At 36.6% G+C, this 25,820-nt stretch overlaps 1 long non-coding RNA gene and 14 other non-coding genes across 16 annotated transcripts in view; all 15 read right to left on the reverse strand.

Annotated features, from left to right (window-relative positions):
- LOC147579692 (uncharacterized) overlaps positions 1 to 25,820 on the reverse strand; it is a 129,156-nt gene that overhangs the window by 16,466 nt on the left and 86,870 nt on the right. For both annotated transcript variants that reach the window (XR_015252024.1, XR_015252025.1), the window contains 10 exons: positions 24,229 to 24,313; positions 21,978 to 22,040; positions 21,075 to 21,160; positions 15,394 to 15,482; positions 11,555 to 11,635; positions 10,711 to 10,797; positions 8,169 to 8,253; positions 7,181 to 7,265; positions 5,958 to 6,043; positions 2,900 to 5,175 (listed from right to left, as the gene is read on the reverse strand). This is a non-coding gene — a long non-coding RNA (uncharacterized LOC147579692). The remainder of the gene's footprint in view (positions 1 to 2,899; positions 5,176 to 5,957; positions 6,044 to 7,180; positions 7,266 to 8,168; positions 8,254 to 10,710; positions 10,798 to 11,554; positions 11,636 to 15,393; positions 15,483 to 21,074; positions 21,161 to 21,977; positions 22,041 to 24,228; positions 24,314 to 25,820) is intronic.
- LOC112856658 (small nucleolar RNA SNORD113/SNORD114 family) lies at positions 5,541 to 5,616 on the reverse strand. Its single transcript, XR_003223209.1, has one exon. It is a non-coding gene; the product is annotated as a small nucleolar RNA SNORD113/SNORD114 family (small nucleolar RNA).
- On the reverse strand, positions 6,750 to 6,824 carry LOC112856661 (small nucleolar RNA SNORD113/SNORD114 family). Its single transcript, XR_003223212.1, has one exon. It is a non-coding gene; the product is annotated as a small nucleolar RNA SNORD113/SNORD114 family (small nucleolar RNA).
- Positions 7,782 to 7,853, reverse strand: LOC112856662 (small nucleolar RNA SNORD113/SNORD114 family). The gene has a single exon (XR_003223213.1). It is a non-coding gene; the product is annotated as a small nucleolar RNA SNORD113/SNORD114 family (small nucleolar RNA).
- Positions 10,105 to 10,178, reverse strand: LOC112856687 (small nucleolar RNA SNORD113/SNORD114 family). Its single transcript, XR_003223234.1, has one exon. It is a non-coding gene; the product is annotated as a small nucleolar RNA SNORD113/SNORD114 family (small nucleolar RNA).
- Positions 11,137 to 11,208, reverse strand: LOC112856677 (small nucleolar RNA SNORD113/SNORD114 family). The gene has a single exon (XR_003223226.1). It is a non-coding gene; the product is annotated as a small nucleolar RNA SNORD113/SNORD114 family (small nucleolar RNA).
- Positions 12,102 to 12,175, reverse strand: LOC112856699 (small nucleolar RNA SNORD113/SNORD114 family). The gene has a single exon (XR_003223246.1). It is a non-coding gene; the product is annotated as a small nucleolar RNA SNORD113/SNORD114 family (small nucleolar RNA).
- LOC112856681 (small nucleolar RNA SNORD113/SNORD114 family) lies at positions 13,573 to 13,647 on the reverse strand. Its single transcript, XR_003223229.1, has one exon. It is a non-coding gene; the product is annotated as a small nucleolar RNA SNORD113/SNORD114 family (small nucleolar RNA).
- Positions 15,032 to 15,103, reverse strand: LOC112856664 (small nucleolar RNA SNORD113/SNORD114 family). Its single transcript, XR_003223215.1, has one exon. It is a non-coding gene; the product is annotated as a small nucleolar RNA SNORD113/SNORD114 family (small nucleolar RNA).
- On the reverse strand, positions 16,769 to 16,843 carry LOC112856698 (small nucleolar RNA SNORD113/SNORD114 family). The gene has a single exon (XR_003223245.2). It is a non-coding gene; the product is annotated as a small nucleolar RNA SNORD113/SNORD114 family (small nucleolar RNA).
- On the reverse strand, positions 17,761 to 17,832 carry LOC112856666 (small nucleolar RNA SNORD113/SNORD114 family). Its single transcript, XR_003223217.2, has one exon. It is a non-coding gene; the product is annotated as a small nucleolar RNA SNORD113/SNORD114 family (small nucleolar RNA).
- Positions 20,262 to 20,334, reverse strand: LOC147579693 (small nucleolar RNA SNORD113/SNORD114 family). The gene has a single exon (XR_015253068.1). It is a non-coding gene; the product is annotated as a small nucleolar RNA SNORD113/SNORD114 family (small nucleolar RNA).
- Positions 21,592 to 21,666, reverse strand: LOC112856679 (small nucleolar RNA SNORD113/SNORD114 family). Its single transcript, XR_003223228.1, has one exon. It is a non-coding gene; the product is annotated as a small nucleolar RNA SNORD113/SNORD114 family (small nucleolar RNA).
- LOC112856683 (small nucleolar RNA SNORD113/SNORD114 family) lies at positions 23,591 to 23,667 on the reverse strand. The gene has a single exon (XR_003223231.1). It is a non-coding gene; the product is annotated as a small nucleolar RNA SNORD113/SNORD114 family (small nucleolar RNA).
- LOC112856697 (small nucleolar RNA SNORD113/SNORD114 family) lies at positions 24,816 to 24,890 on the reverse strand. The gene has a single exon (XR_003223244.1). It is a non-coding gene; the product is annotated as a small nucleolar RNA SNORD113/SNORD114 family (small nucleolar RNA).

Genomic DNA, 25,820 nt, shown 5'->3' on the forward strand with positions numbered 1-25,820 from the left:
CCATTCATTGACTCGTTTACTCACTCACTAATTCGTTACTTTATTCACTCACTCTACTATATGCATCCCTCCATCCACTGGCTTATTCGTCTGCTCATTAACTTGTCTCATTCATGGACTTATTTATCTATTAATTTGTTCAATTCTCCCACTTTTTCCTTCTTTCATCAATTTGTTCATTTCTTCACTCACTCAGTTTTTGGCTTCTTAATCAATTAATGCATTTGGCTCCTCATTCACTCAGTGACTCGCTGGTTCATTCATTCCCTCATCACTAATTAACTTTCAATTCTCATTGAAACTCAATTCGCAAACTCATTCAGGGACTCACTTACCTATTCTTTCGTCTATTTGTGCACCCATCTTTCACTTGTTGACTCCTTGAGCTACTAGTCTTTCATTCATTCACCCACTGACTTATTTATTCATCACTCATTCTCCTTTTGACATTCTTCCTTACACATCATCTCATCCACTCATTGATTCGATAATTACTTCATCATACATGTACGCACGTATGCATTTGGTTAAGTGGACGTGTCAACTCATTGTCAATTTGTTCACACGTGTGCATACTCAACATTTTCATCAATATGTTTTCCTTTGTTTACTCAAAGACTCCTTCATTCACTAACTCACTGCTTCATCCAGTCATTCACCATTTATGCAATTTGTCATTCCACAAAGGACTATTACTCGTGCTCTGTGAGCTAGGCATAATGGGCAGTGCAGAGGACAAGGGGGTTACGACCCCTAACTTCACGGAGCTTACAGCCTAGCGAGATTGTCATTGGCTCAAGCGTCATCTCCTTTGTAAAGCATTTGATACTTAAGATTGAGCCAAGGACCCACCTTCTGTGCTTCTGGAAAGTCCTTGCCCATTATATTGAATTGTTGCATTTATAAGTTGGTCTTTACCTAGTCCCAAAGAGCTACGTGACAGCTGGAACTAGACTGGATTCAGATACAAATGCCACGACCAACACACAGACTCACATGGATTTGGGTCAAGGTTGAGCTGAAATTAATACCTCATGAGTTATTTTAGCACTGTCTTAGACACTAAGTCCCAAAACATTCTAGAATAGGGAATTCTTGGGGCGCCTGGGTGGCTCAGTCGGTTAGGTGTCCGACTTCGGCTCAGGTCATGATCTCACGGTTTGTGGGTTCAAACCCCGAGTCAGGCTCTGTGCTGACAGCTCCGAGCCTGGAGCCTGCTTTGGATTCCGTGTCTCCCTCTCTCTCTGCCCCTCCCCACCTCATTCTCTGTCTCTCTCTCTCAAAAATAAACAAGTGTTAAAAAAATTTTTTTAATAGAATAGAAATTCCCGCCACCACCTCCACATATATGAGGTGATAAGTATTTGTGAGATAGAGAAAAGAAATAATCTAGGGAAGTAGAAAAAAATATCTCAATTATTTCAGTACAACAGGCAGAGTTAGTACCACATACCACATGCTACTAAAACAAAGATAAAAAAGATAAATGCTTTATTTCATAGATGTCAGTGGTGCAAAACTGCAATGACCTTAATCCTTCTTTCAAATCACATTTTCATCACTGGTCCAGGATTCTGCCTCCTTCAATTCAGATTTTCAAACACCAATTTACTAAACAACTACAGGAGCCACACAAAACACTAATATCCAGGGACCCACCAAAGTACAAGAATGAAAACAATGAACATTTTAACAACTGTATCTGTCCTCATTATACACAGAGGGGAAGATTAAATCTTTTCCATTACATAGGTCTCGGAGAAGCAAAATGCGGTTGATCCTAATTCTTGCTTTATAAAATTTTAGCATTGGGACACGCTTTGCCACTCTAATTTTCTTTACATATGGATTTTTCCTTGTTTATTAATTTAGTCAGTTACTCCTTTTCAAAGGAAAAGTCAACAGCACAGAATTTATTTCCAAACAAGAGGGGGAATTTTTTACAAGTAAGTTTCTCTATGGGCTCCTAAAGCAGAGTGCTGAAATAACCGACCCAAGGGAAACAAATCTTTGTGTTGGGAATCCTCACATCATTCGTCAAGAGTGACCGCTGTAATTTCACTAGCATATTTACATTTAATTTGCTTAATTATGGGTTATTTTAATAAAATAAAATAAAATAAAATAAAATAAAATAAATGAAATGAAATGAAATGAAGTGAAATGAAATGAAGTGAAATAAAATAAAATAAATAAAATTAAATAAAATAAATAAAATGAAATAAATAAAAATAAAATGAAATAAAATAAAATGAAATAAAATAAATAAAATTAAACAAAATAAATGAAATGAAATAAAATAAAATAAAATAAAATAAAATAAAATAAAATAAAATAAAATAAACAAGGAAAACACAACCAATCCAAGGACAAGACCTTTGACTATGACTAGAATGTGTCTATAGTCTTTTTTTTTTTTTTTTTAATTTTTTTTTTTCAACGTTTATTTATTTTTCGGACAGAGAGAGACAGAGCATGAACGGGGGAGGGGCAGAGAGAGAGGGAGACACAGAATCGGAAACAGGCTCCAGGCTCTGAGCCATCAGCCCAGAGCCCGACGCGGGGCTCGAACTCACGGACCGCAAGATCGTGACCTGGCTGAAGTCGGACGCTTAACCGACTGCGCCACCCAGGCGCCCCTGTGTCTATAATCTTCTTAAGCTGAGAGGGAGCAATCTATTTTTTGAATGGAAATCTGTTTTTGTTTTTGTTTTTTTATTTTTGCAAAATGAATAAAGCACGACCTTGTCAGGACAAATTCTTATCATCAGTCCATACAAGGTCTTCTTTGATTTCATGTTATGGTTGCATGAAGCCATTTATTCTTTTTGAAAATAATATGTCATCATCCATGAACAAAATGACCAAGCCAAGAATAAAAACTTAATCTGCTACTTACCCTAATCTATGCTTTCTTTGGCCACATCAGTAACAGTCAGGATCCTCACCATTAAGTGTAATGACAAAAGCAGCCAATGTGTGGCCATTCTCGGCACAAAGCAGATGTAATAAAGAATAAAATATAGTCATCATTGGTTCATTCTTGGCACTCACTCATTCAGTTAGCCATTTCTTTAATTTCAACTTTTTTTTTCCTTCACGAAACAAACACATAGAAACCCACTGCAAATAGACAGCAGAACATCGACTCATAAGCTCCCTCTACCTAGCGGCTTCTTACACAAAGTGGTAACAACCTTAATCTATGGTTTTTTTTTTCTTACTTGACCAAAGTATTTCAGAACTGAATACAGAATATTTCCCGTTTTATAACATATCCTCTAAATTGGTCCATGTTTTGACCTAATTTTCTTTACCTTTGAGTATATTTGTTTATTGATACATTCATTTATTCACTAATAATATAAAGTCAAATCCATGAACCTTTCTCAACTAGATTCTTGACCTTTTCTGAGACCACTCCCCAAAAGTCCTACACTAGTTCGCTTTGTGAGTGCTGGACCTCAGTGGTTCAAAAAATGATTGATCATAATTTTTATTCAGATGCATTCCATTCACATCATTGATGTAGGTGCAATCCTTCAGCATTTAACTTTTAGAGATTACACTGAACCATTGTTAGGTGTTACAGAGGCCAACCATGAACCCACCATCCTGCTCAACAACTAGAATATCGATTCTCGAAATGAGTATCAGCCTAGATCTTTTTATCAAGAGGGAAATGTTTAAATCATCAGTGGGACTAAATAAATAAAAAAAAAAAATCAGTGGAACAAACATAAAATGAGACTTTGAGTTTTGAAATGAATGAAAAAAGCAAAGTTCTTTACTTGTCCTTCATTTGCGCTAATTTGGATTAATTATCCAAACTGTGGTTCATAACATATTCACATTACTGGCCTACGCACGACTTTCTAGAAGCTATTTACATTTATTTTGGGCCGCCTGGGTGGCTCAGTTGGTTAAGCGTCCGACTCTTGATATTCTGCTCAGGTCATGATCTCACGGTTTGTGAGTTCAAACCCTATGTCCTGTCAGTGCAGAGCCTGTTTGGGATTCTGTCTCTCTGACTCTCTCTCTCTCTCTCAAAATAAATAAGTAAACTAAAAAAAGAAAAAGAACTAGGAGTGGCAGGCAGTTTACTCTGGGTCCCATACCTTCAGAGCTAAAAGATTAGAACTCCTTTTTTAAAAGGATGTGTTGTGCTAAATCAGATATATCATGAACCTTGGTTTGTGACACAGTCTCATCGCTGGTCCTCATGTGGCTTTCTTTGATTATATTCCATACTATTTATTTATTTATTTATTTATTTATTTATTTATTTACATCCATGTTAGCGTATAGGGCAATAATGATTTCAGGAGTAAATTCCAGCGATCATCCCCTACATATAACACCCAGGGCTCATCCCCACAAGTTATATTCCATACTTTTCAATCACGCAGACAACTCTGAATACCCTATACAGACAACCCCCGTTGTTTGTATAGACAAAAACAAGAATTTGGAGTATTACTCACATTGAAGCATCAAGGTCCTGATCATTACAGAATGATTATCGGCTTACGTGTATCCATTCCGTAAAGTAGAAAGTAGATGGAAAAAAAGGGGGAAATGAATATGAACTATTTTATTTTTTAAGTTTTTATTTCAATTCTGATTAATTAACATACAGTGTAATATTAGTTTCAGGTGTACAATGTATTGATTCAACACCTTCCATACAGGGGTCCAGACATGTATCATTCGTCATCCTTGACTCTTACACCACCAGGCACCATCAATGGCCCAAGCTTGTGAATTCTTTTCCTTTATATTTTGTCAATTGACTTATTCATTAATTCACTACTTACTCATGAAGAAATATACGTGAATCCAAAACACCCAGAATAAGAGCCTCAATATCCGTAATAGCTATCTACGAAATCGTTTCCCACAGACGTTAGATCTGTTTCTGAAATCGGTCTCTGTGTTTCACATATGGACATCTCAACATAATGTTTTGTACCAGTCCCGTGTTTATTACTGGGTCATGTTTGGCCTTTGATTCTATTTCCTACTTCTTAAAAATGCATTGACCACTCTTAAAAATTGCCCAAACCAAGACAAAAAGTTCGACTGCTACTCACACACAAGGGTCTCCGTTCTCCAAAGACACCACTGAGTTCGGGGCCATGACAGAACGCCAAAATTGGCATGGCCGTGCCCGTTCTGAGGAGTACAAGAGCAAGTGGAAAATCAAGTTTGAGATCTTCTATCCATTGGTTTTGTATTCTGCTTTCATTCCCTCAGGCATTTCATATTTACTCATTTACGGTGTTTTTGCTTACTCGTCTCTTTATTATCCATTCCAGGCTATATTAATAGTATTGCTTTCCTGACTACGTCTTCTCATACTTTGGAATACGCCTCACTCTTTCATGGTTAATCATTTAAACATCTTGATTGAGCCCTCCATTGATTCTTTTATATTGATACAATCATAATCCATGAGCCATAAAATTAGAAGCAGAAGATTCTTACGTATCTCTCACATAGTATAGGATAGTATAAACTAGATTTCTGTTGTATTAGTGTTGGACCTCAGAGTTCCAGACATGGAATAGTCATCATCCATGACTCATACCGCCACCAGTAGTCATCATTGATCCAGACTTGGCCCTCATTGTAATTTGGGTCTACATGAATTTTATTAATTCATCAAGCCACTAATAATAATAAATACCTGAAGTCATAAAATATGACAGTACGATCCTTAAATATCTGTCTGTAGAATTATTACTCACGGAAATACATCTCTTTCATTGGTTTATTTCAGTGTTGCATATAAGGATTAACCAAAACAATGCTTCATATCAACCCCCTACTTATAACGGGGTCATGGTTAATCTTCCAAAATTATACTTCGCATTTTTAAAATGATACAGCGAATGCCTGAATGCCTTCAAAAAAAAAAGACTGAAACCAAGACAACAACCTTGACTACGACTTACATTGATCTCCATGCTCCTAATGCAGAGATGTAACTATGGAGTTCATGGCCGTGGAAGATGCTTACGTCAGCTTGAGGGTATTCATTCTAAGGAGTGCAGAGCAGGGGCGGTAATAAAATAGGTTGAGACATTATCTGCATTGGTTCTTGAATTTTTATTTAGTCGATCACTTGGGCAGTTATTTGGGATAAAATTTTACCTTCACTTAAGTAAACAATATCAGTCTTGTCACTGACACAGAGCACTGACTATCAGTAACACCACCCGTACCATCCCTAAAATGTAACACCCTTATGCCATTTATTTCCTAGTGAATATGAGTGTTTTGAATATATATCAACAATATTTCTTTTTTTTTTTAAATTTTTTTTTTCAACATTTTTATTTTTATTTTTGGGACAGAGAGAGACAGAGCATGAACGGGGGAGGGGCAGAGAGAGAGGGAGACACAGAATCGGAAACAGGCTCCAGGCTCCGAGCCATCAGCCCAGAGCCCGACGCGGGGCTCGAACTCACGGACCGCGAGATCGTGACCTGGCTGAAGTCGGACGCTTAACCGACTGCGCCACCCAGGCGCCCCAATATTTCTTGCCTTACCATATATTTTTTATAACCGGATAATGCTTAACCTTGTTCATCTGTATACATTTTTTATGTGTTTTCTTTTGGTCCAGTTATAATAATAGTTTGAAAATGCATGAACACAAAGATCAAGACAAAATCCTTGCATACTCCTGACATCTGTTTATAGAATTATTTCAAAAAGAGAAAATGGATCATATTTCTTTTGTGTTGGACCTCAGAGTTCCAGACACGTAATATTCATGGTATATGACTCATATGCCACTGGTCGTCATCATTGATCCAAGATTAGCCCACGTCCTCTTCTTTCATTTCTACAATAATTATTGATTAATTCCTTAACTCACTAATTGTACTTTTAAACACCATGACTCACAAAACACTGAGAAAGAGCTCTAGTATCCTTAATCTGTATATAGAATCATTCTCATATATCAGTATATGTCTTTCATTAATATCTTCAGTTTTTCATATATGCATCCATCGATACAATGCTTCCCATCTATCCTGGGTTTATCACTAGGCTACAGGTGGCCTTATCTGATTTTATTTCCAACTTTGTTACACAGTGAACACTCTTAAACAAACAAACAAACAAACAAACAAAAAACCCAAACCAAGACAAGAACTTTATTACTCACACTGGTCTCTATGCTCCTAATAAATAGATGCAACCAGGAGCTCAGGACCATGGAAGATGCTTACAGCAGTTCAAGCGAGTCCATTCTGAGGAGTACAGATCAGAACAGGTGATACAAAAATTATACCTTCTCTCCATTGATGCTTGCTTTTCATCTTTAGTTCAGACGGTCATTTATGCGATCATTAATTCAAAGTGTATTTCTTTCATTTTCTCTTAAGAAACCACTTTTGAGCTCGCCACAGACCCAGAACATAAACATTGTCTATAACTTATACTGTCTATATTATCCCTAACCCAAGATGTAACAGTCATAGGCACCTCATTTCTCATTGGACTTCAGGGTTTTCAAGATATATTAATAAGCATTTCTTGTTTGATCATGTATTTTTATAATTAGACACTGCTTCACTTCATTTATCTTTCTTTACTTCTTTCTTTCTTTCTCTCTTTTTTTCTTTCAACTCACTTATCCAATTAAAATAATGGAATGAAAAATCATGAGCACAGAGACCCCCCCCCAAAAAAAAATCTTTGTGTATTCCTGACATCTGCGTGTAGAATCCTTTTCAACAAAAGGAACGGACTAGATTTCTCTTCTATTGGACCTCAGAGTTCCAGACACGTATTCATCACATATGACTCATACGCCACCAGTGGTCATCATCGATCCGTTATTGCCCCTCTTTCTCTTCATTTATTTCTATTTATTCACTATTCATTACTTCACTAATAATAGTTTCTAATCATTACGATTCACAAAAACCCAAGAAGAGTTTTTATGTCCCAACTCTGTATAGAAAATCATTCTTACATCAATCTCTTTCAGTAATTAACCTCAGTTTTATGTACGTGCAATAATCAATATAAGGCACCACCTCAATATCACACTTATGACTACTCTACAGTCTACTATACAGTTTTCTTAATAATATGGTGACTACTCTTAAACAGACCACCCAAACCAAGAAACTTTGACTATTACTCACACTGGTGTCCATGCTCCTAACACACATATGCAACCATAGAGCTCGTGACCATGAAAGATGTTAAATCAGCTCAGGTGTGTCCATTCTAAGGAGTACAGAGCAGAACAGGTGATTAGTTAACAACAAAAGAACAAAAAACAAAACAGATCTTATCTCTACTGACCCTTGAGTTCTGCATTTCAGTTACTCACTGATACATTTATTAATTTTTCATAAATATGTTTTTTCTCTTAACAAGAGGAATCATCTCTACCTTGGATATGATCGAGAACAAGAAAATTGACTCCTACTAAACAGTGTCTACGTGATCTTTTTTTTTTTAATTATTTTTTATGTTGATTTATTTCCGAGACAGAGACAAAGCATGAGTGGGGGAGGGGCAGAGAAAGAGGGAGATACAGAATCCGAAGCAGGCTCCAGGCTCTGAGCTGTCAGCACAGGGCCCGACGCGGGGCTCAAACTCACAAACCGTGAGATCATGACCTGAGCCGAAGTCGGTTGCTCAACCGACTGAGCCACCCAGGCGCCCCAACATGATCTTAAATGAGAGACAACGTTCTTAATCCATCTATTTCTTTATGAACATCAGTGTTTTCAATTTTTATTAATAATATTTTTTGCCTCATTACATATGTTTATAATGGAAAATCACTTCATCCTATTCTTTACTTATATATTTATATTTGTTTAATGGTTCTATCATTGATTCATTAGTAATAGTAAATCGAAATTTGTGAATCTAAAATAAGAACCTGGTATCTGTATATTCCTGACATCTGTCCAATGGATCATTTCAAACAGGAAACAGACTAGGTACACCACCAGTCATCATTACTGGGCCATTCTAGATCCTCACTCGCTTCATTTGTTTTACATTTGTCCTCAATTAAATCATTAATTCAGAGACATTATTCAAGAAAACATGAGCACGAGATCCTTGAATATCCTTAATGCTGTTCTATAGAATCCTTTCCCATATACACCATATTTTTTCCATCTCTTTGATTAATCAACAGTAAGAATGTTTCCTATTAAATCTATTATTGTGCCTTGGATAACTTTTTTATGATGTTTAATGCTTTTTAACAATGCCGGAAACACTCTTAAACAAATGATTAAAACCAAGCTAAGATCTTTGACTATTACTCGCTTTGTTCTCTCTCCTGACAGAGACAACACAATTTTAAGCACGGCAGAAGCTAAAATCAGATCAGTGCATCCATTCTGAAGAGTACCAAGAAGGGGCGCCTGGGTGGCGCAGTCGGTTAAGCGTCCGACTTCAGCCAGGTCACGATCTCGCGGTCCGTGAGTTCGAGCCCCGCGTCAGGCTCTGGGCTGATGGCTCAGAGCCTGGAGCCTGTTTCCGATTCTGTGTCTCCCTCTCTCTCTGCCCCTCCCCCGTTCATGCTCTGTCTCTCTCTGTCCCAAAAATAAATTAAAAAACGTTGAAAAAAAAAAAAAAGAGTACCAAGAAGACACAATGATTTTTACAAAATGAGACACTGTCCCCACCGACCCACAATTTTCATCTTTCATGTCCTTAGTCATTTAAGCGTTTATTAATTTGTGGTAATATTTATTTTCCTCTCAATACAACAAACCTCAAACTCAGAACTGACTCAGGGTGATACCAACTACTACCTATCACCATCCATGTCACAATTACTCAAATATGTAATACACTTGGCCCATTTATTATCCATTCCAGTGAATATTAATATTCATTTCCCTGACTATATATTTTAGTAGTGAACAATGCTTCATCCTCTTCACCTTTATTCATTTATACATTTGCTAATTTATGCTGCCATTGATTCTTTCGTACAGTTTTATAATTCATGAACACAAAGACCAAGAAAAAGATTATAGCCCTGCCTCTAGACCTCTGCCTATAGTATGACTGGAAATATGGGGAATAGACTAGGTTCCTTTCGGGTTGGCCCTCAGTGTTCCACACTCATTATTCATCATCCATGAGTCATACACCAGCAGGTCATCATCACTGGTCCATGATTGGCTGTCTTTCTGTCCACTCTCATCTGTGCTTCTTTATTGACTAATTCATTAATAAAGAAATATGCGTAGGGGTGCCTGGGTGGCGCAGTCAGTTAAGCGTCCGACTTCAGCCAGGTCACGATCTCATGCTCCGTGAGTTCGAGCCCCGCGTCGGGCTCTGGGCTGATGGCTCAGAGCCTGGAGCCTGTTTCCGATTCTGTGTCTCCCTCTCTCTCTGCCCCTCCCCCGTTCATGCTCTGTCTCTCTCTGTCCCAAAAATAAATAAACGTTGAAAAAAAAAAAATTAAAAAAAAAAAAAAGAAATATGCGTAAATCACACCAAAAAAGAAGATCCTTCAATATCCCTAACATTTATCAATAATATCCTATATAAATAGACTAAATCCTTTTGATTAACTGAACTTAGTGTTTGTTTCTTTAGGGATTGATCATTTTAATGTTTCATATCAATCCAATACTGCACATTGGCATGGTTGGCCTTCTCTGTACCGCTTAAACCAAGAGAAGAATTTTGACTCTTACTCACATTGATCTCCATGCTCCTAACAGGGAGATGCCAACATAAACATGATGACTGTGGGTTAATCCTTAAATCAGCTCAAGGGTGTCCATTCTGAGAGCAAAGAGCAGAGCAGATGACAAAAAATCAAGATGTTTACCCATTGATTCATAGGTTATACCATTGATTTATGTCGTCATTCAGGTATATACTATGTTAATATATTTCTTCTTAATACATCAAATGTCAAATGTGAAGGTGACTCGCACAACAACTGACTGTAACTTATAATGGTCTATTACCACCTTTGCATCAGAGACAAAACACACTTGACAAAATGGTCCATTTGCTGTCAATTCCAAATCATAATGATGCGATTTTTCTTTGCACATTCCTGATGTCCAGTTTGAAGGGTCGATTCAAATAGAGGTACTGAACTAGATTTCTTTCATATGGGGCCTCAGAGTTCCAGACACGTATTCATCATATATGACTCATACGCCATCACTGGTCATCATCGATCCAATATTGTCCCTTATTTTCTTCATTCATTTCTATGGGTTTATTGATTATAGAATTATTTCACTAATAACAATTTTAAATGCTATCATTCATAAAAACCCAAGAAGAGTCTTTGTGTCCGTAGTCTATATATAGAACTATTCTCACATCCATATTTCTCATTATTGCCTGTTTTTCTTATATACATCAATCAAAATAATGTTAACTATATCCCATATTTATTACTGTAACTGTATCCCATACTTATGCAATTGTATACTTGCATTCTTTAAAAATTCTTTGCACCTTTATACAAATAACCTTAAAGTAGAATACTGAAACCAAGAAAATAACTTCAACCGTTACTCACATTAATTTCTGTCCTACTATAGAGAGGCAACCATAGAGCTCTTGACCATGGAAGATGCTAACTCAGCTCAAGTGCATCGTTCTGAGGAATACAGAACAGAGTAATGGTACAAAAAAAAAAAAAAATGAGACGTAATCACCATTGATCCTTGCTTTCTGAGTTTTATTAATTAGGTATTTATTACTTCTTCTTAATGTGTATTTTTATCTTTACAGAGGAAAAACTCAATCTAAATATTGACCCAGAAAACCAAAATTCACTCTTCCTCATCAGTGTCTATATGATCTTTAGCCATTTGGTCCATTAATTTCTTAATGATTATCAATGGTTTTAAAATTATTGATACCTTTTGTCTCACCACAATATTCATAACTGGACCGGGCTTTACTTTCTCCACTTACATTTCTTTAATAGTTCTATCATTATTCCATTAATAATAACGAATCTAAGTCTATGAAATCAGTACAAGAATACAATCTTTGTGTATTCCTGACATCTCTTCATAGAGCCAATTTCAGCAGAAGAAGGAGAGTGATTATGTCCCACATGAGACCTCAGGGTTCCAGACACATATTTTCATCATCCTTGACTCCTATGCTTCCAGCCATCCTCACTGATCCCTGCCTGAGTCTATTTTTCTTCGTTCATGTCTACATTTGTATCAATTAAATTATGAATTTGTTTATGATAATAAAAATAATGCATGTCATAAAAACACAAGAACAGATTCTTGAATATCCCTACCATCAGTTTACAGAATCATTTCCCACAGACTATACTTCTTTCATTAGTAGACCTCATTCCTGTACGTTATAAATCAACATAATGTTTTATATCATATTTATCATAGGTCATCATAAACCTTTAAATTAATTTAATAATTGTCAATAATACCATAAATACCCTTAAACCAATGACCAAATCCAAGATGACAACGTTGGCCATTACTCACTTTGGTCTCTTTCCTTACACAGAGGCACCGTGACTGTTTTGATGACTGCAGATGCTAAAATCGCTTCCAGCATCCAGTCCAAGCAGATTAAAATGTCAAGACTTTCTCTCCATTGATTCATAGGTTCCACTATTTGCTTGCATAGTCACTTGGGCATGTATTAATTTGTGGTAATATTTATTTTTCTCTTAATAAATTCAATCTCAAAGTTCTAACTGACTCTAACTATTAACACTGTCTTGTCATTCTCGCTCAAGACATATACATATTTGATCATTTTATTTTCCATTCCAATTATATTTCCTTATTATATATCTTAACCGTAAATCGTATTCAACCCTCTTTATATTTGCTCATTTACATTTTTATTTATCCTACTATCGATTTTTTTTTTCTACTGAAGTACAGTTGACACGCAATGTTACTTTAGTTTCAGGTGTACAACATAGTGTTTCGATAACTCTCTACAACTCTATATATGTAACACTGTGCTCACCACAATGGGAGATACCACCAGTCACCATCCAATGCTATTACAATACTGTGTACATTGCCTGTGTTCCCTACACTGTACCTCCTGGGACTTATTCATTCCATAACTGGAAGCCTGTACCTCCCTCTCCCCTTTCCCCTCAACCCCTTCCCTTAGCCCCCTCCCCTCTGGAAACCACCAGTTTGGTCTCTATGTTTCCACCATTTATTTTTTATAATAATACTTTTATTTTTTTTTTAATTTTTTTTTAACATTTATTTATTTTTGAGACAGAGAGAGAGACAGAGCATGAACAGGGGAGGGGCAGAGAGAGAGGGAGACACAGAATCTGAAACAGGCTCCAGGCTCTGAGCTGTCAGCACAGAGCCTGACGTGGGGCTCGAACTCACGGACCGTGAGATCATGACCTGAGCCGAAGTCGGACACTTAACCGACCGAGCCACCCAGGCGCTCCTATAATAATACTTTTAAATATTCATGTACACAAAGGCCAGGAACATGATCCTCGCATATGCCTGACATCTCTCTAGAGGATCACTTCAAATGGGGAGAAAGGACTAGATTTCTTCTGTGCTGGACCTCAGAGTTCCAGACATGGAGGGTTCATCATCCAAGACTCCTATGCCTCCACTTGTTATCATTTATCCAGGTATATCCCTGATTATCTTCAATCATGTCTACGTGTTTTTATTCATTCAATTCACTATTAATAATAAAATAAGGGGGCGCCTGGGTGGCTCAGTCGGTTGAGCTTCCGACTTCAGCTCAGGTCATGATCTCACGGCTCGTGGGTTTGAGCCCCACATCAGGCTGTGAGCCGTTGGCAAAGAGATTCTGTGAGCCTGCTTCGGATTCTGTGTCTCCCTCTCTCTCTGCCCCTCCCCTGCTCGTGCTCTGTCTCTCTCTCTCTCAAAAATAAACTAAACATTAAAATAATAATAATAATAATAATAATAATAATGAGTACCTAGGAGGTCAAAAATTTGAAACTAGACCCTTGAATATCTCTAATATCTGTGTATAGAATTGCTTCACGCAGACATATATTTCCTCAATGCCCTCAAAATTTCCGAGTTAATATACTGCTTCCTATTAATATCATTTTTCTTTTTATTTTTTTTTTTTTTTTTTTTTTTTTTTTTTTAAATTTTTTTTTCAACATTTATTTATTTTTGGGACAGAGAGAGAGACAGAGCATGAATGGGGGAGGGGCAGAGAGAGAGGGAGACACAGAATCGGAAACAGGCTCCAGGCTCTGAGCCATCAGCCCAGAGCCCGACGCGGGGCTCGAACTCACGGACCGTGAGATCGTGACCTGGCTGAAGTCGGACGCTTAACCGACTGCGCCACCCAGGCGCCCCATCATTTTTCTTTTTAACATGTTTGGAAATTACTGATCATATTTCATACTTTTTAATAATGCGAAGACATTTTTTTTAAACCACAAAACCAAGAAAAGAATTCTGACGATTGCTCACGTTTTGTTCTGTGCTCTTCACACACAGATGCATCCATAGGGCTCGTGACTATGGAGCAATGTCTAAATCAGCCGAGTGGGACCATTCTAAGGTGGACAAGACAAAGCAGATGATGATAAAAGATGGAGACCTTGTGTTCATTCATCCCCGTGTCCATCTTTCATTCAGTCGTGGAGGCAGGTAGTGATTTGGGATAATGTATGTTTTATATTTTTTCTGAAGTGAATGAACAATATTGATCTTGCCCCTGACAGGAAACTCTTACTTACAAATGTCTAATTGTCACAAAATAGATGTGTATGTACCTTTCATAATAGATCTTTGTTTTCAATATGTAGTAATAGCATTTCTTGACAAGCCACACATTTTATTAATTGGACAAAGTTCCATTACCTTCATCTTTATTTATATATATGCTTATTGATGATTTAACTGAACTAATTATAAAAATAGAAGTGCATGAATGTAAAGGCCAAAAGAAGTTGCTTGTGTATTCCTGACATGTGTCTATAGGATCCCTCGAAACAGGGGCAATGGACCAGAATCCATCCGTGTGGGACCTCAGAGTTCCAGACACATATTCATCATGGATGACTCATATGCCATCAGGGGTCATCATTGATCCAGTGTTGTCCCTATTCGTTCATTTCTACAGTGTTTCTTGGCTAATTCATTAATTCACTAATTATTTTGAAACCCAGTTATCACCAAAGACAGCCCTGAAGTCCCTATTCTGTACATAGAAATTTTTCCATGTCTATATATCGCTTTCTTTAAATATCCTATGTTTTTACATTTCATATCATTTCAACGTTTATACGCAGGGCTACAGCTGACCATCTTTATTCAATATGGCACTTTTCAAAAACACAGTGAACACCCTGCAAAAAAAAAACAAAAAAAAAAAAAAACTCACTGAAAGCCAGACAAGAACTCCGACTCTTACGCACATCGGTCCCTCTGCCACCGGGTCGTGCTACTTGAATCAGGTCAAGTGTGTCCGTTCTGAGAAGAACAAAGCATAACTGATTTAAAAAAAAAGTTACATTTTTATTCCCATTGATCCTATATTTCCACATTTTTTTTTTAATTTTTTTTTTTTTTTCAACGTTTATTTATTTTTGGGACAGAGAGAGACAGAGCATGAACGGGGGAGGGGCAGAGAGAGAGGGAGACACAGAATCGGAAACAGGCTCCAGGCTCTGAGCCATCAGCCCAGAGCCCGACGCGGGGCTCGAACTCACGGACCGCGAGATCGTGACCTGGCTGAAGTCGGACGCTTAACCGACTGCGCCACCCAGGCGCCCCAATTTCCACATTTTTTTACCCACTCACTTAGGAATTTATAATGATTCCTTGTGTAAATACTTTCATCTTAACAAAATAAACAGCAGCAAACTTGAAATAGATCCACAACAAAAAACTGACTCTTAACTACCTGTGCTAACATGATCCTTGGTCAAACAGGTGACACTCCTAATCCATCTATTCCTTAATGAGTTTCAGTGTTTTCAATTGTGTTAATAATATCTCATGCCTGCCCACATATATGTTCATAGTTGAACAATGCTTCACCCTCTCTTATTTATTATTTGTATTTCTTTCATAGTCCTACAATTTGTCCATTAACAATAATAAATCAACGGCTATCAGCCAAGTTCCTATATTGGACATAAACCTAACATCTGTCTATAGGATTAAATAAACAGAATACACTACGTATTATACTGGACCTCAGAATCCAGACACGTAGTATTCATTGTCCAATGAATGTGTGGCTCATCCACCACCATTCACCATCACTGTTCATGATTAGGCCTCTTTCTTGTTATTCTCATAAACATTTGCTTATGGCTTCACAAAATTCATAAATAGACAGAATTAAAAACACATAAATACAAGATCCCTTAACAGCCTTTATCTCTCCAAACTTTTCCAGAGACTAACTCTTTGTTTCAAAAGCTAACCTCAAGATTTACATCAATGGATTCATCAACTCAATGTGCCGTATCAATCTGGTATTTAACACTGGTGTATTTTGCCTTCTTTGACTGTATTTAATATTTGTAATAACACAGGGAATACCCTTAAAGAAACCACCTAAGCTCAAGCATTGACATTACTCACACTGGTCTCCAATGTTCCTAACAACATAGATGCAACTGGAGACCGCATGCCTCAGAAGAGGCTTACATCGGCTCAAGTGGGTCCATTCTGAGGAGTACAGATCAGAGCAGATAACAATAAAGTGAGGAACTCTTTGCATGGAAAAAACTCACATTTCTTTTCTGTTGGAACTCAGGGTTCCACACACACATCCTTCATCACTCATGACTCCTACCCTGGCAGTTATCATCACTGATCCAAGGAGCACCACTGTCTCTCCATTTAGTTCTATATTGTTTATTGATTAATTCAGTAATTCACTAATTATAATTTTGAAACTGTAGTATTAAAAACAAGGCCTTGCTATCCCTCTTATGGGACTAGAATCATTCTCACAACAAAAGATCTCTGTCATTAACTATCATCAGCTTCTCACGTATGTATTAATCAAAGTAATACTTCATACTAATCCCATAATCGTTACCAGGATACAGTTCACATGCTTTGATTATATTTCATACCTTTTACCAATACAGTGAACATCCTCAAACAAAACCGAGGAACAAAGATAAGAACTTTGATGATGACTCACGTTGGTCTCCAGACTCCTGTAACAGAGCTGCAACCCTAGAGAGAGCTCGTGATCAGGGAAGAATCCTTAAATCTGGTGCAATGTGTCTGTTCTGAGGAGTACGGGGCAGGGCAGATGATAAAAACATGTGAGACATTCTCTCCAGTGATTGTTGCTTTTCACTTTTCATTTAGTAAAGCACTTAGGCCAGCATTAATTTGGTATAAATACTTTTTTCTCTTCAGAAAACAAACAAGTGTGATTTTACCACTGACCCAGAATCTGAACATTGTCTATGACTTCTGCTATCTATGGCATCATTAGTCATTCCGGGAAAGGTCATGTACCATTTACTTCAAATGAGCCCCAGGGTTTTCACAGTGCATTAATAGTATTTCTTGCATAATCACATATTTTTATAATTGGACAATGCATCACTCCATTCATATTAATTGATAGATTTATTTATAGATGCTCTCATTTATCCAATTATAATAATAGCATGAAAATGCATGAACTATAAGACCAAAAATGAGATCCTTGTATATTCCTGACATGTGTCTAGAGGACCCCTTCAAAATACGGGAATGGACTAAATTTCTTCTGTTGGACCTCAGAGTTCCAGACATGCATTTATCATGAACGACTCATATGCCACCAGTGGTCATCATCGATCCAATATTCTCCCTCTTTGCCTTCAATCATTTCTATTTGTCTAATGATTAAATTATTCATTCACTACTAACAATTTCTAAACACTGTGATTCACAAAACCCCAAAGAGAATTATTATATTCCTAATCTGTACATAGATTATTCCCATATCAGTGTATCTCTTTCATTAATTATCCTCAGTTTTCCACAGGTGGGTTAATTAATATAATTTTCATATAGCCCGTACTTATCACTGAAACACAGTGCCTTCTTTAATTATACTTTGTCCTTTTAAACAGGACAGTGAATTACCTTTGAAAAAAAAACCCACGTAACCAAGAAAAGAACTTCAACTGGAACTCACATGACTCTGCATCCCCCAACTATACAGAGGCAACCACAGAGCTTGTGCCCATGAAGATATGAAATTAGCCCAAATGCACCCATTCTGAGAACAGAACAGAGCAAGTGATGAAAAAAATTGAGATTGAACTGCCATTGATACTTGCTATTAATTTCCTAGACTCAGGATTTAGATATTTAATTTTTATCATTATATATAAAATATATATTTTAGGGGCTCCTGGGTGGCTCAATTGGTTAAGCATCCAACTTCAGCTCAGGTCATGATCTCACAGTTCGTGAGTTCAAGCGCCATGTCGGGCTCTGTGCTGACAGCTCAGAGCCTGGAGCCTGCTTCGGATTCTGTGTCTCCCTCTCTCCCTGCCCTTCCTCCGCTTGTGTGTGTGTGTATGTGTGTGTGTGTGTGTATGTGCGCGTGCAGGTGTGTGCCCACACGCACACGCGCATCCACACAAGTGTGCTCTCTCTCTCAAAAATCAACATTTAAAAATAAATAAGTAAATGAATAAAATATATATTTTAAATGTAAATAAAATTTTCTATAGTATACATAAATATATACTAAGATGTATATAAATAATAACACACATAACTATATAAATATATAGAATGCATAAATTGTTAAATATTTTCAAATATGGTTAAAAATATTTTCAATATGGTTATATATGTTACATATATAAAGTATAATATAAATATATAAATACATAAAATAAAATATATGAAAAAATAAAATATATTTTTACATATTTTGTGTTTTATGTATTTATATATTTATAAAAACTAAATACATTTTATTTTTATGTATAAGATCTATATTTTATTTATTTTTTTTTCAACGTTTATTTATTTTTGGGACAGAGAGAGACAGAGCATGAACGGGGGAGGGGCAGAGAGAGAGGGAGACACAGAATCGGAAACAGGCTCCAGGCTCTGAGCCATCAACCCAGAGCCCGATGCGGGGCTCGAACTCACGGACCGCGAGATCGTGACCTGGCTGAAGTCGGACGCTCAACCAACTGCGCCACCCAGGCGCCCCTATATTTTATTATATATTATATATCATATATCATATATTATATATCTGTCCTAACGTAATGAAAAACTTAACCTTGAGACTGACAATACATTTCATTGTTTTATATATAAGATCTATATTTTATTATGTACCATATATCGTATATCATATATTATATATCTGTCCTAACATAATGAAAACTTAACCTTGAGACTGACAATGTATTTTATTGTTTTATATATAAGATCTATATTTTATTATGTATCATATATCTATCCCAACATAATGAAAACTTAACCTTAAGACTGACCCAGAACAACACAACTGACTCTTACAAATCAATGCCTGTAGGATTCTGAAACAAAGAGGTGATACACCATGATCTACTTATTTTTCATGGGCATCAATGTTTGCGGGTTTATTAATATTTTTTACCTGACCACATATGTCCAGTTAGGCAAGGTTTCACCCTATTTTTCTTTAATTTTTATTTATACTTACTTAATACTTCTATCATTATTCCATTAATAACATATCTACATCTATGAAATCAATTCCGAAGTAGGATCTTTGTAATGATTTGTATTGACCTCGGCCTCCTTCTATAGAAACCATTTGTCTATAAAATCAATAGCATTTCGGGGCGCCTGGGTGGCGCAGTCGGTTAAGCGGCCGACTTCAGCCAGGTCACGATCTCGCGGTCCGTGAGTTCGAGCCCCGCGTCGGGCTCTGGGCTGATGGCTCAGAGCCTGGAGCCTGTTTCCGATTCTGTGTCTCCCTCTCTCTCTGCCCCTCCCCCGTTCATGCTCTGTCTCTCTCTGTCCCCAAAATAAATAAACGTTGAAAAAAAAAAAAAATCAATAGCATTTCTTGCCTAAACCCGTATTTTTTATAATTGGACAATATTTCACCCCCTTTAGATTTACTTTCATATTTATTATTTCATTGATCCAATTATAAAAATAGAAACAAAAACGCATGAACATGAAAACAAAACCAAGATCCTTGAACATTCCTGACACCTGTCTACAGGATCATTTCCCACAGGGGCAATGAAGCAAGTCCTCTTCCTGCTGGACCTTCAGAGTTGCAGACACGCATTCACCATGTAGGACTCAGGCGCCACCAGTAGTCATCAGGGATCCAAAACTGTACCTCCCCTCTTCCTTCTTTATTTCTCCATTGTTTATGGACTAATGAATTCACTCACTATAATTTTAAAACTGTGATTCACAAAACCCCAAGAAGGCATTGATATCCCGAATATGTATCTAGAGTCATTTTCACATCAAATGCCTGTTTCATTAATAATCCTAAATTAAATTTATGCATTAGTCAGTGTAATCTTATATATATATATATATATATATATATATATATATATATATATAAAACATTAGGTTATATATATATATATATATATATATATATATAAACGTTAGGTTGATATGAAGCATTATGTTGACCAATCTATAAATGTAACACTAAGGCCAGCTAGTAAAACAGATTAGTCTCTATGGAAATATGTGTGTGTGTGTGTGTGTGTGTGTGTGTGTGTGTGTATGTATATGTATATATGTATATGTATATGTGTATATATATATATATATTCTACAGAGACTAATATACATATATATATATAACCTAATGTTTTATATATATATACACACACACATATGTGTGTGTATGTGTATGTGTACATATATATGTGTGTGTGTGTGTGTGTGTGTGTATATATATATATATATATATATATATATATATATATATAAAACAATGGCATATTTTATTCTTCTTTTTCAATAACACTTTTGGATATTTTGAAGAATACAGTAAATAACCTTAAACGAGCCACTCAAACCCAAGACAAGAACTCTATTACTCACGTGGTCTCCACGCTCCTACAACATAGATGCAACCTGAGGGCTCACGACCTTGGAGGAATGTTTCGATCAGCTTGAGTGCATCCATTCTGAGGAGTACGGAGCAGAGCAGATGATGAAAAATGAGACATTCTTCCATTTACCCTTGATTTACATCTTTCATTTAGGCAGGCATTTAGGCAATCATTATTTGGAGTCTATTTCATTTTCCTCTTAAGAAAACGAACTACTTTGAACTTCCCACTGACCCAGAACATAAACATTGTTATAATTTGTTCTCCAAAGAGCTTACATTCATGTACCATTTATTTCTCTTTGGACCTCAGTGTTTCAAAATATATTAATAGTATTTCTTGCCTCCCACATATTTTTTAAATTGAACAAGGCTTCTACAATTCAGCTTTTTGAAATATGTACTTCCACACTGATGTTTCGATCATCCAATTGTAATTGTAATTGCATTTCGATCATCCAATGCAAACAATGAAAATGCATGAAGAGAAGGACCACATCTCTTGTGTTGGACCTCAGAGTTCCTCCAGACAGGTATTCATCGCATAAGGCTCATACGCCACCAGTGGTCATCATCGATCCAATGTTGTCCCTCTTTTTCTTCATCCATTTCTGTTTATTGATTGATCAAAACATGACCTCATTAGTAGTTTCTAAATGCTATGATAACCAATACGATAGGAGAGGCTCTGTATCCCCTAACCCACATCAATGCATCTCTTATTGATTACCCTCAGTTTTCTACACATGGATTAATCCATGTTTCATATATTCCATATTTATCACTGAGATACAGCTGCCGTTTTAAATTGTCTTTCATACATCTTAACAATAAAGTGAATTACCTTTACAAAAACACCGGGAAATGAAAAAAGAATTTTAACTATTACTCACATTAGAGGCAACCAGGAGATCATGGCCATGGAAGATGCTTTAATCAGCTCGGGGATATCCATTCTGAGGACCACAAAGCAGAGCAAGTGACAGAAAAAATTGAGACCGAACTGCCATTGATCCTTGCGCTCCACATTTCATATATTCAGCATTTGTTTTTTTCAATATGTATATATTCTTATCTTACACAAGGAAACACTCAATTTCACTACCAAAAAGAATAAAATTCACTCTTCCTTATCAGAGTATATGTGGCCTCAAAGAGGTGGGACCTTTGTCTATGTATCTCTTAACGGGCATCGCTGTTTTCAGTGGTGACTACAAACATCTCCTGCCTCACCACAAACTTTAATAGGTAGACAAGGCTTCACCCTCTTCTTGGTCCTTACATAGTTGCTTTTCAATAGTCCCGCCATTATTCCGTTACTAACGACAAATCTATGCCCACAAAATAACTATATGAGAATATGATCTTTGTACATTCCAGACATTCCTTCACCGAAGGAATTCCAAAAGGAAAAACAGACTAATTAATTTTCACGTTCGCCCCAGAGTTCCAGGCTCATACATGAGCAGGCATCATCACTGCCTCATGCTTGGTCCTCATCATCGCTGTCAACATGTTTTTATTGATTAATTCATCAAATTATATATCTTTTTTTATATATCTTTTATTATATATCTTGTTAACTAATAACAAGAAAATGAACGCTTAGAGACCACAAAAACTTGAAACAAGATCCTTAAATATCTCTAACTTTTGCCTTTAGAATTATTTCCTACTGACGATATCTTTCACTAATTAACCAAAATGTTTCCTTTATAGACTAATTAATATAATGCTTCACATAAGCCTAAAATTTACTATCTGACTACGGTTGTGAGCATTGACTTTATATCACACTTCTAATCATGCAATGAAAACCTTTTTTAAAAGACCACAAAACCAAGCAAAGAATTTTGACTATTCCATTGTTCTCTGTGCTCGTAACACATAGATGCAACCACAGAGCTCATGACTATGGTGGAATGGCTAAACCAGCCAAGTGGGATCATTCTAAGGAGTACAAGACAGAGCAGACGATAAAAAGATTGAGAATTTATGATCACTGGTCCCCCTGCGTTCCACATTTCATTCACTCAGTCATTAATAAGCATTAAGTTGGGATAATGTATATTTTATTTTTCTTAGGAAAATAAACCATATCAATCTTGTAGCTGATAGCATGAACACTGACTGCTACTCAAAGAATAACACCACTATGCCGTATATTCCCTAATAGGCATTTGTTTTCAAAATATATTGATAGCCTTTCTTATTTAACCACATATTTTTGTAATTAGATGATATTTCACCCACTTCTTATTTATTTATTTGTTTGTTTATTCATTTATTTATTTATTATGTCATTGGCCCAATTAAAAAATAGAATGTATGAACATAAAAGACCAAAAACAGGATTATAGATGAGATTTACTTACAAATCATTTATCCAAATATAGTAGTAGTACAAAAATGCGTGAACACAACTAAAAACAAGATCCTCATATATTTCTGACATCTGTGTATAAGATCCCATCAAACAATGGGAACAGACTACATTTCTATTGTGTTGGATGTCAGAGTTCCAGATACATATTCATCGCAAATGACTCATAACATACACCACCAGTGGCCATCATCGATCCAATATTGTCCCTTTTTTCCTTCATTCAGCTCTACATTGTTCATGGACCAACTCACAAATTCATTAACAATAATTTAAAATCCTATTAGTCATGGGGCGCCTGGGTGGCGCAGTCGGTTAAGCGTCCGACTTCAGCCAGGTCACGATCTCGCGGTCCGTGAGTTCGAGCCCCGCGTCGGGCTCTGGGCTGATGGCTCAGAGCCTGGAGCCTGTTTCCGATTCTGTGTCTCCCTCTCTCTCTGCCCCTCCCCCGTTCATGCTCTGTCTCTCTCTGTCCCAAAAATAAATAAACGTTGAAAAAAAAAAATTTAAAATCCTATTAGTCAGAAAACTCAAGAGTGACAATACTCCTCATCTGAATATAGAGTCATTCTCTCATCAATATATCTTTCATTAATTACCTTAAATTTCCTGCATGTAATCATTAACATAATGCTTCATATGAATTCAATATTATCACTAGGCTACGGTTCGCTAATTTTGACTCCACATGGCACGCTGACCAGCCTTTAAAAAAAAAAAACAAAAAACACAGCTGAAACTGAGACAAGAACTTGACTCACATTGGTCTCTGTGCTTCTAACACACAGACGCAATCACGAGCTCGCTACCACGAAACAATGCTTAGTCAGCTCAAGTGTGTCCATTCTGAGAAGTACAAAGCACAGTTAATGGTTAAAAAAAAAGAAACTTAAGACCTTGTCTCTCCATTGACCCTCGTGTCTCACATCCCATTTACTCATTTAGGTCTTTATAAATATTTCATGTCATGAATAGATTTTTCTCTTAATAAAAGGAACAACCTCAAACTTGACACTGGCTCAGAAAGACTAGACCCTTACTTGTCTATGTAACTCTGAGCTAAGGAGATAACACCGTTTTTCCACTTATTTCTTAATGAACATATGTATTTCCAATTTTATTAATACTTCTTGCCTCACCATATATACATAGTTCATAGTTGAATAATCCTTCTCTCTCTCTCTCTCTCTTTTACCTATTACGTATATTTCTTTAATGGCTCTATCATGAATCTACTAATAATGACAAACCCAAATCTACAAACTCAAAATAAGAACACGAGCTTCGTATGTTCCTCACATCTACCTACAGGATCCAACAGAACAGAAGGAGTAGATGATTTCTTACGTTGGCCCTCAGATATCCAGATACATATTTCTCATCACCCATCACTCATCCACTGCCAGTCGCCATCACTGGCCCATCAGAGGCCCACTTTTGCTTCCTTCCTTTCTACACTGGCAGTGATTAAATCATGAATTCTTTGAAAATATTAAAATGGGTATAATTTGCAAAAACTGAAGCATAAGATGCTTGAACACCCTTAACTCCTAATATGGGATTGTTGCCAACATAGGTTCTATTTCCCTCATTAATCAATCTCAGTGCTACGTATTAAATTAATGGACACCATGTTTTATATCGTATTTATCAGGTAGCCATGGTGAGCCTTTTTATTATATTTATCACGTTTGAATAATACCACAAACACAAACAAATGACCTAAACCAAAACAAAATTTTTGACCATTACTCTCCTTGTTCCTAACACAAAAGCAACGTCACGTGATAATCTTGACCGCAGTGGACAATGAATCAGCTCAAGCATCTATTCTGAAGACAACCAGAGAAGGTGATGAAAAGGCTTAGACTTTCTCTCCACTGACCCCAACACTCACTCACATAATCATTTAAGTATTTATTAACTTATGGAAATATTTACTTATTTTTACCTTAAAAATAAACTTCAAATCTGGAACTAATTCAGACAATAACTGACTACTGCATTTTATTGTTTGTATCAACCGTAGTCAAAGACATAATACACTTGGTCCTTTTATATGTATTCTAATGTATATTAATACTTTTCCCTATATTAATGTTTATTTATTTTTGAAAGTGACAGTGTGAGCAGGGTAGGGACAGAGAGAGAGAGAAAGAGAGGGACACACAGAATCCAAAGCAGGCTCCAGGCTCTGAGCTGTCAGCACAGAGCCTGATGCAGGGCTCGAACCCATGAACTATGAGATCATGACCTGAGTTGAAGTTGGACACTTAACCGACTGAGCCACCCAGGTGCCCCTCCCTTGCTATATATCTACCAAAGAACAATACTTCAACCTCTTCACCTTTAT

The sequence above is a fragment of the Puma concolor genome, chromosome B3 (assembly GCF_028749965.1).
Source record: "Puma concolor isolate L17-30 chromosome B3, mPumCon1.1.hap2, whole genome shotgun sequence".
Classification (NCBI taxonomy): Eukaryota; Metazoa; Chordata; class Mammalia; order Carnivora; family Felidae; genus Puma; species Puma concolor.